Genomic DNA, 14,562 nt, shown 5'->3' on the forward strand with positions numbered 1-14,562 from the left:
GGGGACAAGGCGGGCGTTGGAATGTACGCCGTCATAGCCGGTTTAAATCCTTCCAATGATTAGCCGAAATCCAGTCACGATTACACAGTTATTGACAGAGATCGGGCCGGAATTGAATACGGTTCGTCGGATCTATTAATGCGTGCGATATTCATCGTTTTGTGATCTTGCGCTGGAAGATAATGAGACGGACTGATAAAAATTGGGTACAATAGCCAATGGTCTACAATCAAGCAGCTTTCAGATTATTTTTGACTTATTTAGAAACGTATTTTTCTGACGGTCGATTTTGTAGATTTAAAATGAGTAGGTTTACTTATCTATACAATAAAATGCAATACTCCTTATGGTACATCTCACACATATTATTCTTTATATGTTCAAGAATACTTATAACTTTCTCTTAACGTATAAAACATACGTTAAGAGAAAGTACGTTTTTTCAGTAAACCTCATATATCAGAAATAAGGTTTACAAACGATTTTTAAATCCATCTGCAGGCTATTTCAGTTATTGGAATCATTCAATATAAAGTTTCGCTGAACATAAGAGTGGGTAAATTCAAAATAAAATTTAACAAGTATATTTAAGCAACTGCACCACAGGCCGCTAATCTTCAGTAAATTAATTCTTTACGATAGTGATAGTTGAACCTGTTGCCGCTATTGTAAGCGTGCATTATAATACAGCGGATACTCATGCATTTTCATTAGAGACGCCATAATGCAATCAAAATAATAAATGAAGGAAACGAACCTATGTACAATTTACGGCTAACACGAGGGAGCTCGATGTAAATCGGGTAAACTATATTCCGACAAACGATAGAAACTTTTTTCAAAGTTATATTGAAGCCTTTCTCCAAGGCATTCCGTGCAACATGGGCGCCGGTTATTTATTAAACGCAAAGAAACGTAGTAGCCTTTAGTTGTACTAGTTTACCATACCCGAAAAAAGTTGTTGGTATTCTGTTTTATGAACTTACACTTAGCAAACAGTAATAAGACGTAAATTTCCTCAGAATTTAGTGCATAATTCATTTTGTAAGTGACGTAAATATTCGCTTACCTGCTTGTTTGTTGTGAGGAGAAAAGGGGCCATCGGCGGGCACAGAATCTTTTTTTACGTCGAATTTTATGTGTGGGAATTTTAATATGGGACCGAAACGGCACGTTCTGCTCACAGATGGGCCGCAGTTGGTTTAGAATTAGATACTTTGCGAAACACGTGTCGCTTTTAGTCATAAAGTTTAATAACTCCTAAAAGAATATTCTAAGAACATCTCAAAACACATCTTGCTGTCAGCTGCGGATCAGTTAGCTATTGTTTTACCGAGGCAACAGCTTGTATCTTTCATTAAGTTACTAACAGATGATTGATGAAAGTAACATTACGGTGAAGTATGTTTATCGCAGTAATCGATAGTTTCTCCGCTATCAATTTAACCAGAGGATAGCGTCGGCTCACACACGCTGTTTCACGGCGGGGCGGTACGAAAGCGCAGCGTCATCCATCTCATATTTCTTGAGCCTGGACTTCAACGGGATCCACTCTAAAAGTTCAAAATAAACACAAGTTCTACGAAATCTATCAGCAGCGGTAGCTATTGGCCCCATCACGGATCATAAAATCCAGTTTGATTTATGATAGCTGTGGAATCGTATTCGGCATCTGGTTTTTTTTTTCATCAACACCTTTCACATAATGGAGCGCAGAGTTCAGCAATCGCAGTCTTAGTTACATTTTATTACGCACAGCATTTAATTAATGAATGAATCGTTTTAATTTCCGTTCATAATCGACTAATAAGAAGTAATGTTTAAAGCAGCTGGAATTCCCGCAAGAAATCCGTCGGACGGCTCGCAGCGGGACGCCCCGACAATGGCAACCAAATTAAAAGGAACCGTAAACGTTTGGACTTGAGCCTCGCTAAAATTTATTGCTCCAAGCTTTTTTCTCTTGTTTTGCTTGCTAATGAGATTCGAATGTTGCAGCTGTATTATTTGAGATTTCTGGCGTTGATTAAAAAAATCTGAACAAGTTACTGCTCACAATTTTATTCTGTGCCGAATAAGTTTCGCCGGGACCCAAAAGTTTTAGGAATACTTTTTTATTCAATTTCGTTCGACAGCGCATGCTGATTAGAACCATTTCGACATGTCTGGAGGCCGAGCAAGCTACCCGAAATCCAATAGCTTTCTTTCAATACACATATTGAAATTCGCAAGTGAATTGTAGAGCATCTTATTGCAAGCGATATGATGCGGAGCGGGCCGGGGTCCGGATTTGATATCTGGTGCGGTGCAATAAGGCTGCTATTGATTCGATGCTGGTGAGGCTACGCGGGTGGTCCTAGACAATGTTGTCGAAGCGAAGCGGGAATGCAAATTTCACCAATGTTTCTGGTCAGGTGTTGTTGAACTCTCGGGCAATTAGCCGAGGGACTTGCAGGATGTAAACCGTTAAAGTTGACTATGAAACGACTTTGCGTATAATCAATCATTTTCAATAACTGGATTGGAGCGTGACTATTATTAATTTATTTAAATCATTATTTATGTTAATGGACACGATATCACCGTTTGTAGCCTCTTTTATCTGTACCAAATTACCTATGTTAATATTGTCTTATTGAGCAAGATAATGAAATCGTGATTCGTCGATCTTGTACCAAAGGCACAGGATACCGATCAAAGTGCTCTGAATAAAGCAAAAAATGTAAAGAGCCGGTGATGCAACACGAACCGAGTGCAGCAAACTAGATCCGAGGAATAAAGAGCCGCTTTGAAACCCTGACGAACGGAGCTAAGTAGGGACAAAGGGACAATGGTGGAAGAGCGTAAGTACCGGAGCGTGGCGATCCAGTGCCAGTTTCCGGCAACGTGGGAACGTCTTTTTATTGCCATCGATAATTTCTCTGCTTACTGTTACCACTACACACACTGTGTGTACACTGAGTGTGTGTGTGTGTGTGTGTGTGTGTGTGTGTGTGTGTGTGTGTGTGTACTCGAATCTTCGCCATTATCTGCCATAAAGGGTACAGCATGTATGATTGGGATCTCAGGTAATTACTCGCAGAATTCGGAGTTTATTGCTTTAAATCATGATTAGCCAATCTAAAAAAAGCTATAAAGCCCTTTAGGATTTTCAATTAACAGCTTTTAATAGCGGATTAATTATAAATAAATTACCTATATTATTACGATGCTTTATTTTACCCGTGAAATTAAAGACTGTATTTAACATATCATACCTATTATAAGATCTTAATTAACTATTAGTGAGCATAGGCGTTTAATACAAGAAGTAGGTACATAGACTAGCATATGCTCGCAACTGCCTTCGTATAAGTATTAATATGGGGATATAACGACCACTACATAGGTAGGTACCTACCTAAATTCACAACTTTAAAGAAAGTATACCGGCATAAATTGTACCCGAATATAATAAATATAATAATCAAGGTTATCTGAAATCTAAAATGCTGTCTGTTTACCAAATTTCACCCAAATCTGTATATTATAGGTACTTACTTAGTTGTTTTTACCCAAATATCAAAACATAGAAATTTTACTTTTTTATTTTATAAGTGGGATAATAAAAGAAACATTAATGACAAAAGTTAACTAGACTTCAGAAAACCCGAACGCGTAAAATCAACTCCGACACCCAGCACACTTTCCTAACAATACTTCATCAAATGGTATCGTGAACCGACACGTCATTTCACGGCCCATCGGCTGTTGGTCTATTTAGCACTTCTATTTCCTACAGACGTCGACGAACACCCGATCTCCAATTACGCGTTTCATTTTGCCATGGCTTATTAGTTTCCCCCTTACGTATGTAGACTTACAGTAATTACAACTTCAGCTGAGTAGGCAAGCGGAAATATACAAGAGGATTTCTCGTACTCAATTTGAAATAATTCGGGCTCCGCCAAGGGGCCGATTCGGATTTTGAACTAGATATCTATTAGACATCACCAAGATACGATAACGATGTTTTTAAGATCTAGCCTGTCAAATTTGACATTTCCGCGATTCTGGAGATACTCTTGAACGATTTCCACAAAACTAAAACGTCTCGTTATGTTTTTAGATCTCAAAACGATTTTGAAACGATCTTAATACAATAATTTAACGTAAAAGTGACATTGGTTGCCCGAACTGAGCTGCAAAAGATATCTACAGAGTTTAAATCTAAACATTATATCTAGTACATATAGTATCGTTCTCTTCTCTAGAACGGATTTTTATTTTCCGAATACCGCTGTATTTGTCTTTTTGTTATCTGTTTTACTAGGAACTCATTTAAAAATCGTTCGCAGTGCGCTTTGATTGTTTTACTCCGTTTGTCCAACCGAAGGCAAACATAGCTTGATCAAATACATGGCCGGCCGAGTTCATCGCATGTTTTTCCTTTTTCTACATCATTGGCTGCAGCTATTAGATAAGCGTACCTATCAAACAGAACTAACAAATAAGGGAGACTCTTGCCAAATACCTACGCGGCGTTGGAAGCGCATTTCAGTCAGGGAACCAATGATTTATTGGTTAAAGTTGCGCCATTTCTCATCACACCATTCGTTACTCCAATAAAAAGAACGTCTCCCGATTATTTATCGGAATAAGTATGAAACTATTTTTATTACGGTGTCTATTTTAAAGTGCACTCTGTTCTGTCAAATGGCTGTTACCTTCAACTATAAATAAATAATAACTTTTGATTTATGATATCCTTCCAAAAGCAATTTAACTTTTTAAGAGAAATGAAATGGTTTTTTTTATTATTATGACAACTGCTAGATGAAGCTTTATAGGTGCGCTTCAGGGGATTTTTTTCCACTTGTCATATTTTATTACCATCTTTGACTTTAATTAATTAACTAAGTATTAAAAACAGACAACTATCCAATGTAGGTACCTACCTAGATATGCAGGTAACTATTAATAATAATCATAAAAAGTCCTGGGCCGGATGGATTGCACAACTTCTGGCTAAAGTGGTTCCGATGCTCGCACTCGCGCTTGGCAGCACAATTTCAACAAGCCCTCGAGCTTGGTTCTCTCCCACCTTCCTTAACAACTGGTGTCACCTTCCTGCTCTATAAGTCCGGTAGTACCACGGAAGCGAAGAACTACAGACCCATCACATGCTTGCCTACACTATACAAGCTCCTTACATCCATTTTGAGAGCAAAAATCAACGCGCACATTGTCGCAAACAATATTCTGGCTTCCGCTCAAAATGGATGTAGGGTTGGGTCCCGTGGTACTAAAGAGCTCCTCCTCATAGACATGACCATCTGCCAACAAGTCCGGCGGAACAGGGGTGCCTTCTCAGTCGCTTGGATTGACTATAAGAAGGCCTATGATTCGGTGCCTCATTCATGGCTGGGGAGGGTCTTAGAGCTTTATAAAGTTGATGCAGCTTTGAGAGCCTTCCTAAGCGCGTGTATGAGGCAGTGGACCACAGTCCTTCGTCAACCAGGAGGCGGAGATGACCGCCCTGGCCCGCAGGATTTTATAAGGATTGAGCGAGGAATCTTTCAGGGCGACAGTCTGAGTCCCCTGTGGTTCTGCCTAGCTTTGAATCCCCTCAGCACCCTGCTGAAGGATTTGGGACTAGGTTGCCGGCTCCGGAGTGGGGGTGAAGTCATTTCTCACCTTCTGTACATGGATGACCTCAAATTATTTGCACCAAATAGCCGAGACTTGTTGGAGCTACTGAAAACCACCGACGTCTTCAGTAGTGCCATCAACATGGAGTTTGGTGTCGATAAATGTGCGGTTATGCATGTACAGCGGGGGAGGGTTGTAAATTCAACAAATTTACAACCTTCTGAGACAATGTCTTTCAGATCTATCTCTGAGTCAGAAACCTATAAATACCTTGGTATGTCACAGTCGTTGGGTATTGAGGACGAGGGTATTAGACGGTCGGTGAAGGAGCGCTTTTTCAGTCGGCTCACAAAAGTCCTTAACAGTCTTTTGTCAGGAGGCAACAAAGTGCGCGCCTTCAACGCCTGGGTAATGCCCCTGCTCACATACTCCTTTGGCATACTAAGGTGGACTCAGACCGAGCTGGATGCCCTGGATCGGAGGGTCCGATCACTGCTCACCGCGCATCGCATGCTACACCCACGCTCGTCAGTTATGAGATTGTACATCCCACGGAAATGTGGAGGCCGAGGCTTCCTAAACGCCAAGGATCTCCACAACCGCGAGGTGTACAATCTCAGGAATTATTTCCTTAACAACGACTGTGGGATGCATCGTGATGTGGTGGCAGTAGACAGGAACCTCACGCCGCTCTCCTTGGCAAACGAGAACTGGCGCAAACCTGTGGTACTAAGTACTGCGGATCGCAAGGCGGCATGGGAGAGTAAGGTGCTACACGGGCGGTTCTACAAGGCCCTCACGGGACCCGATGTCGACCTGCTCGCGTCGGTGAACTGGTTACGATTCGGGGACCTCTTCGGAGAAACCGAGGGTTTTGCCTGTGCAATTGCGGACGAAGTAATGATGACGAACAACTATCGGAAATATATCCTGAAGGACGGTACGGTCGACATTTGTCGGGCATGCCGTCGTCCCGGAGAGTCACTCAGGCATATCATTTCCGGTTGTTCTCATCTTGCTAACGGCGAGTACTTGCACAGACATAATCTCGTAGCCAGAATTATACACCAGCAGCTTGCTCTTCTATACGGCCTTGTGGACCGCGAAGTACCGTACTACAAGTATTCACCTGCGCCAGTTCTCGAGAATGGTCGTGCCACGCTCTATTGGGATCGATCTGTCATCACTGACAGGACTATTGTAGCCAATAAGCCTGACATTGTGATAATAGATCGATCGCAACGCCGGGCCGTGCTCGTTGACATCACCATCCCCCATGATGAGAATCTCGTGAAAGCCGAGAAGGACAAGTCCAGCAAGTACCTAGACTTGGCTCACGAGATAATCGCCATGTGGGATGTTGATTCGACGATCATTGTCCCGATAGTCGTTTCAGTGAACGGTCTAATAGCGAAGAGTCTCGACCAACATCTTGAGAGACTCTCGCTAGGTGGTTGGATCAAGGGTCAGATGCAGAAGGCGGTGATCTTGGACACGGCGCGGATAGTCCGCCGGTTCCTCTCTCTGCAGCCCTGACCACCGGCAGCTTGGGCCTTGCCCCGCTGCTGGCGGCACCCTAGGTTAGGTTTTTTATAATATGTTTATAAGTATTTTGTATTGTTTTTGTAAGTGTTTTTGTATTTTATTTTTATATCCATATTATAAAATAACCTAACTTAAGACCAAAAATAAATAAAGAGAATAATCATACATAGATAATATCGTTGTTGATTATTATTGACAAGCGATCTTATCAGAAACAAGGTATTGTAATTGATATTGGTCACGCTCTCTTGCTCTGCTCTTTGTTTAAAAAAAACAGCCTCAAATTAAAAATACCTACACCACGTGTGTATAATGTTCTGATTATAAGCGCATGTAACCATTCATGCATCTATTATGCAGAGGGAGACAGGAAGTCTCTCTGTCTACATGTCTACAGGGTAACGGTATGGTAGAGAAGTATCCGTCGTAGGTTCATGTTCACCACCTAAATAGGGAAAGTGCCCCAACGCATGGCCAGCAGTGGCCTGACTTCTAGTCTAGTGTAGGTCTGTAGGAAAATAATTTACCTTAAAGATGCAGTGCAGATGCTCCCACTGACGTACTTATTGTATAAATTATCACATTTTAAATAGGAAATGGTGTTTTTAAGTCGCATGCGATAATTTTAAGAGATGCTGTTGGGAACAAAAATTACTTAATGCAATGTTCTTTCACGGCAGTTGTGGTTTTCTACCTATAAGTAATAGGTACCTGTATCGTTGTGCGCGGAGCAACCTGTTGGAATTCCATTATACTTACAAGGAACTGGCTATGATAACAAATTTTGTTCAGCAGATAGAAAAACACAAAATAATAAACACAATAAATACCTTTTGAAAATGTTGTCATAAACAGTCTTATTGGCTGTTCCTTCCACAGAGACCCAAAGTTTGAACTTTCTGACTTGGCACATCAATTTGTGGTCTGAACGCAATTAACTTGTCAACAAACCAAAATTACGTGATCGCGGCACGTAATCACGATACTTTATGTCACTTCATAACTTCACTGTAACGGAGTTACAAACTTAAAACACATCACAAAAGTGTCAATTGGCGCACTTAACAAAACAGAACTTTGTCGGCTCAGCTGAAAAAAGCTCTTACAAGTCTTAGTTTAACACAAGTTTGTTATTGGTCGCATAACGACGAGACGGGGCAAACCGGTTATCGTTTACGAGCGCTCGGAGCGAGTAGCGGGGCGCGAGGCGGCGTGAGGTCGCCGTGGCCGCGCGGGGCTCTCTGGCTACAGACGAGAAGCCGTGGCGGGCGAGGGGGCCGCCGAGAGACGAAAATGGCTTCACAAGTTAATTTTTTTCTCTTTCCTCCTTTAATATTCCGCATATGCCGTGCGCGGCGGCCGGTGCACGCGCATGCGTCCTACCCCCGACGTAGGGGTTGTAGTGTAACGCGATGCACTTTACATAACTTATTGGGCTAAATCGAAGCCACTGTTTAATAAATACCCTGTCGGCTTTGTGCGAAGCTTCCTCGGTGCTCACTTTTGCAGCAATAACCCGCGGCGAGCCTGAAAGCTTCCTGAAACTCCAGCCATTAATCAAATGTACAAAACATTGTAATGAACTTATGAAACACTACTTACTCATAAACAATCCATGTGGGTTACAAACTGCCTCATGACAATATATTTGCACAAAATTACACTTGTGCCATAGATAAATTGTTAAATAAAATATAAAACAGCTACTTGTGATGAATAATGCACATATAAATGTCGAGTAAGAAGATATGTTTATCTAACGCATAAAATATGTAATAGAAAACTAGGTACCTCTCATAAAATTTTAAAATAATACGTTACGTAACTGACAGTAAATTAATTTAATTTATATTTGAGAACGAAGTTAGAAATTCAGAATGCCTATTATTGTGAGTGGTACGTACCTACTTGGAATATGTACATTTTTATGTTTTTATAACTAATATAAAACTTATGCATAAAAAAAAACATAACCACCCACATGCCAGAGAAAAAATATGTACTTACCCATCTATAAGGAACATACACCATTAGTAAAAACTATATCATTTCCAAATGTCGCTTCCTTTCATCAAATAATCGTAAAATTTTTACGGTCGACTTTAATTTGGGAAGGACTTTCTAATTAGCAGCTTTGAAGCTTTGGTATGGAAAGACGGATGGTGCTCAGTTTATGGTCCGAAGTGAACTCGAAGGTGTGAATTGTCATCATTCAACTTGGTAATAATGTAACATTCCAAAAATTATAGTGGCTTTCAATCTCATTAACTTGGCATATCAATCTCAACTAGTTCTGGGTAAAAATATGATGATTTATTAAAATATTATTTAATGTAGGTAAGTTTATTTTTGCCGGAAGATCCAATTAGGTGCGTTAGAGGCGCGGATGTTTTATGCGATAAACGCAGCGTTGAACGCATGCGTTTTAAGTCACTTTTACTGATGTGCCTAAGGAAACTTTCCAAAATTGCGAGAATTGAAACTTTCCAATTTTAAATTTAAATTTCCCATATTTCCTAGTGAAAGTTTCATGAAATTTCCGAGAATTTATAGAATTTTATGGAAACTTTTCGCAACTTCCACATTAGTCACTTTTAACGGAATGTATGAAACATGACAATGCGTTTACCTACCTTACATAAAATGATTCCTCGCTTAAAATTAATAATATGTATTTATAATCATTTTCTTGCAAATGTTTAGTAACAAAACTAGAATAAGAGTAAACATGTAACATCTAATCATTTTCGCTCGTCACCTTTATACCCTCTCGAGCTCTCTTATTTAGTTAACTGGTGTGACGTAAATAAATGTATTTTCTTCATTCCTTTCATTCTAAAATTAGATTTATCCAATGCATTAGGGAAAACTAGTTTTAAATAGGAAAAACAAGTTTACCGCAACATAGGTAATGTATCTTCTTTTAGTTGTGGATTTAGAAGGTTTTTTAAATGAGACCATCGATTTTCGGCCCACTTGGATGTGTTCGCATACAAATAAGTTAATAAGTAGGTACTTACTGCTTTGTAAAGTAAATACCTACGCAATTTCTTACGCAACTACGCGTATCTTCGATTACTTAAAGCATCAGGCTTGTAAGTTGTAAGTTAACAATTAAAAATGTGTATCAGAGGAAACTTACGTATGTCTTAATCCGTAACTACAATTATACACAAACAATTAAGCTTAATGAAACAATAAACGAGATTCCGGAGATAATAAGCTAGGCAAACTATGCACGCAGCTGCATACAAATTGCCTGGTAAAGCTTCGGATAAAATGATAAAAGTTTTCTTTTTGAGGTCTCTTATAAATTATAAATATTGTTATATAGCATTCGTAATTATATAAACTTATAATACGTTACTAAGCTATTTTTATTCCAATTGTAATCAATGCTATGGGGAATTAAAAAACATATGTGCATAAATACATAGTAGATTTTTCTCCAAGGGATGAAAGGACGACGGCGTTTCTGACGAGATATTTGGCGCTTGAACGGAGTGAGATCACCGATACTTCGAGTCAGAAATCGGCGCTAGCCGAGTAAAGCACTCTACTTTTTATTCCGAATACAAGGACAATTGGATGATAGGAAATAGACAAATTAATGAAAAACCTCTGTAAACCTAGACCAGCTGGGCAGACATACTCGAAATCATTTTTTTTATGTCCAAGCAGCTGAAACAAATACGATTAGCTCACCCTTCGCACTCGCTCGGTGAATTATTTTTAAAAAATCGCCTCATCAGATCTCGTCTCTTGAGCAGTAAAAAAAACGTTGCCACTTCCCAAAAGCTTTCAATCCTTGAATAAAAAATAATTTCAACGAAAGCGAACAATCTAAATAATTTATTACATGGCCTCCCATTAGCACGGCTATTACATTATTTTCGGAAGCTTAGAGACTGAAGGGGATTTTAAAATCAAATCATGGATCATGGAGTAGATTTATAAAATGTTTTGACGATTTATTTCGTTTCTATAAAATTAAACAACATTTGAAAAAGAAGAAGCCTATTAAAACCGTATCTGCGGTGATGAGATTATTGTATTACCTATGTCAGTTCATAAATTAAAAGATTTGCTTTGCGGTACATGGAATTTAGACGCTAAACTTTCAGAGAGATACCTAAGTCTTTTGACACAGTGAACTCCCGAGTTCAACTTTCATTAGAATTAAATACTCTTAACAGTACATGCATAATCCGGTTTCCGTCATGCATGCGGTTTACGACATTCCTTTTTTAATTTAATTGAAGATATGTGTTAGCTTAGCGTTGCAGATTTTTGGTAGGTACATAGTAAACTGGAAGGAATCCTGCGGAAATCTACTAATATGAAGTTGAGTAACGGAAACTGGATTGATTTATCCTCAGAGAACTCGTAGATACACATGTTCAGTCAGCAAAATTATAAGCTTATCATGAGTTATCACCATTCGCCTTTGGAGTCTGGTGTGACGGGTGTCTAATTGTTGTCTATGGGCCACGGTAATCACTTGCCATCAGGTAATTCGTCTGCGCGTTTGCCTCATAGGTATATCATAAAAAAAGAAATCCAACCTACGTACATAATTGAAAACATTACCAATAAGTAAGTACTATTATTGCCCACATAAATTATTGATTATTTATTTTATCATGCTACAAGAATTTACACGTGTACGTGTAGGTATTACGTCAAATTCAGATTTTTCATTCGGTATATTTATGTTCTTACCGACTCATTAGGAACTACCATATAGGTACATGTTTTGTGTTTTATGATACATATATAATTAGGTCACTAGATAAGTTTTGTAACAGACAAATGTGAAACACAGAGGAGGCCTATCACATAACTTTTTAAAACTATATTTCCATAGACAATGATTGGTCGAGAAACATTTATAGCTTTCAAATTTGCCGCTTTTTTCTACTGACAAGATCTGCTTGACCAGCTATATGTACTTTCTTTTTGCTTAAAGATAGAAGAAGAGGGAGGCCTACATGTGATTGGCAGCCAAAAAAAAGATAAAAACAAGTTCGATGTCGAAAAGATCGGCTCTCCACAAAGGCGGGCCACAATTTCAAATTCATAGCACCGACGATTAAAAGTCAAAACAAGTAAAAATGGCTAACAGTCTCGATAAAGGACGAAAGTATGCAAAGTGCTCAGTAGAGAGGACGGACGGCTGACGGCACACGTGGGAACTGTATGCAAATGATGTCGGGTTTTGGTCGTGTATCCGACCAAATGAAGAAGGTAACATGAATGTACGGCCTCTAAACTGCGTCATACATTTTATGATCCGCAGTATTGCGTGGCGAATACGGACTAACTAGCCCAAAAACCAATCCCAATTGGAATGAGCTTCGTATGTTCGCGAAGCAAGTGCTTATGTACGGATGGCTTAAAAAGTTTCCGACATTACAGGGATAAATCTGACAAACTTAATGTGTCTTAGGGGTCATCCATTAATTACGTCACACGAATTTCTAGGTTTTTTGACCCCTCCCCCCCTCCTTGTCACACTTGGTCACATTTGCCAAATCGAATAAAGTAAGTACCTAAGTATTATTAATATTTTATGAAAATATTTTTGACGATATAAATATTAGTAATTTTATAACCCAAAACTGCGTAGGAAAGAAAATTAAACGAATAAAAACGATTTTCGTTTTAAAAACTTTTTATTTAAATGTACAGCGAATAAAATAATTTAAATAAATTTTCGGTTACTGATGAAGTTAAAGTGACGTCACAAAGTTTGTGTCTCCCCCCTCCCCCATGTCACAATATGTCACATTTTCTTGACCCCCTCCCTCCCCCTAAACGTGTGATGTAATTAATGGATGACCCCTTAAATGTAAACAAGCAACGGGTTGCACTCTGGGAGTGCCGGCAGAAGTGAAAACTCAATGACATTGTAACAGTTTTTTGATCAGGTCACGTGTCCGTCTTACGAAGCGTCTTACGTCTTACGTCAAGATATTTTTTCTTGACTTTTGCAGTTTTAATTTCCTATATTTGTTAAACACAATGAACAATGCTATACAAATCTATGCCTTGCTTTGCCTTTAATATTCCTTAAGATCCGATAACTACAGAAATATCTACATTTCACCCGAGCGAAGCCGGGGGTTCATCTAGTATATTTATAAATTACTCACTCATTTTCTTTCGCTATTTTACACAGACGGTCAAGCCATCATCAGTCACAGTCGCAGTCGTGTGAATTAATACACATGTATCCTTATATAATTGTACGTTCATTGTGTACATTCAAACGCTTTTTTAACGCGCGTTGAAAGCTGCCATGCGAATAGGGCCTTACGCTTGTTTAAAAAGAAAGGTACATCTTGATGAAATCGCTAATGAAAGTGAACTCTAGTACTGGTGAATAAAACTCAAAATACCATGACCAAATATATTTAGATGCGAGGTCTGCAAGGTAACTTTACTATGTCTATTCGAATTTGAAACAATTAACGCTACAAATTTGAATTTCGAATTTTAAACAAGCGTAAGGCCCTATTCGCATGGCAGCTTTCAACGCGCGTTAAAAAAGCGTTTGAATGTACACAATGAACGTACAAATATATAAGGATACATGTGTATTAATTCACACGACTGCGACTGTGACTGATGATGGCTTGACCGTCTGTGTAAAATAGCGAAAGAAAATGAGTGAGTAATTTATAAATATACTAGATGAACCCCCGGCTTCGCTCGGGTGAAATGTAGATATTTCTGTAGTTATCGGATCTCAAGGAATATTAAAGGCAAAGCAAGGCATAGATTTGTATAGCATTGTTCATTGTGTTTAACAAATATAGGAAATTAAAACTGCAAAAGTCAAGAAAAAATATTGAATTAATTAATTGAGTGGTCCTTACGGTCCTTACGGTCCTTACGCTCTCGAGTTTATAATTTTTTCCCCACCTCAAAAAGTGTCCAGCGCCGCTAAAGATGTTTTCACTTTTAAAACTAAATTCAAATTGTACAGCAGCAGTCATTTCAATAACAAATAGTTGTTACAAATTGATTCCACATAACATGAAGCAACTGTAAAAGACGGAAGTCGTATTATTGTATTATTGAAGTGCTAAAACATAGTTTTGTGCATTTGCCGCGGTGCCGTGATGGCCGGCTCGCGTGTCGCGCCCCGATAACGAACCCAAAGCGCAGCGCCGCTATTCCAATCTAAACCTATACCTACATAATCATATAACTTAAAAAGCCTATTAAAATGTTGTCTCTTTTTCACAGACAGAAATTTCAAAATAACGGACAAGGACAAACGAATTTCAACGGGATTTCATGTTTGGTAAGAGGACAGTAAGAGTAGAGGGTAGAGTTAGTAAAGAGAATCCATTGCTCGGATGCACGTGTGTAACGCAACTT

At 39.0% G+C, this 14,562-nt stretch overlaps 1 protein-coding gene across 4 annotated transcripts in view; it reads right to left on the minus strand.

Moving 5' to 3' along the window:
- Window positions 1-8,687, minus strand: part of LOC134652976 (uncharacterized) — a 113,517-nt gene extending 104,830 nt beyond the window's left edge. For 2 of the 4 annotated variants that reach the window (XR_010097227.1, XM_063508238.1), the window contains exon 1: window positions 8,004-8,687. The gene's annotated coding sequence lies outside the window, so the exon portion shown is untranslated. The remainder of the gene's footprint in view (window positions 1-8,003) is intronic. The other 2 variants (XM_063508240.1, XM_063508239.1) reach the window with 2 other exon arrangements.
- Between the last annotated feature and the right edge of the window lie 5,875 nt (window positions 8,688-14,562).

Source organism: Cydia amplana, chromosome 12 (assembly GCF_948474715.1).
Source record: "Cydia amplana chromosome 12, ilCydAmpl1.1, whole genome shotgun sequence".
Taxonomy (NCBI): domain Eukaryota; kingdom Metazoa; phylum Arthropoda; class Insecta; order Lepidoptera; family Tortricidae; genus Cydia; species Cydia amplana.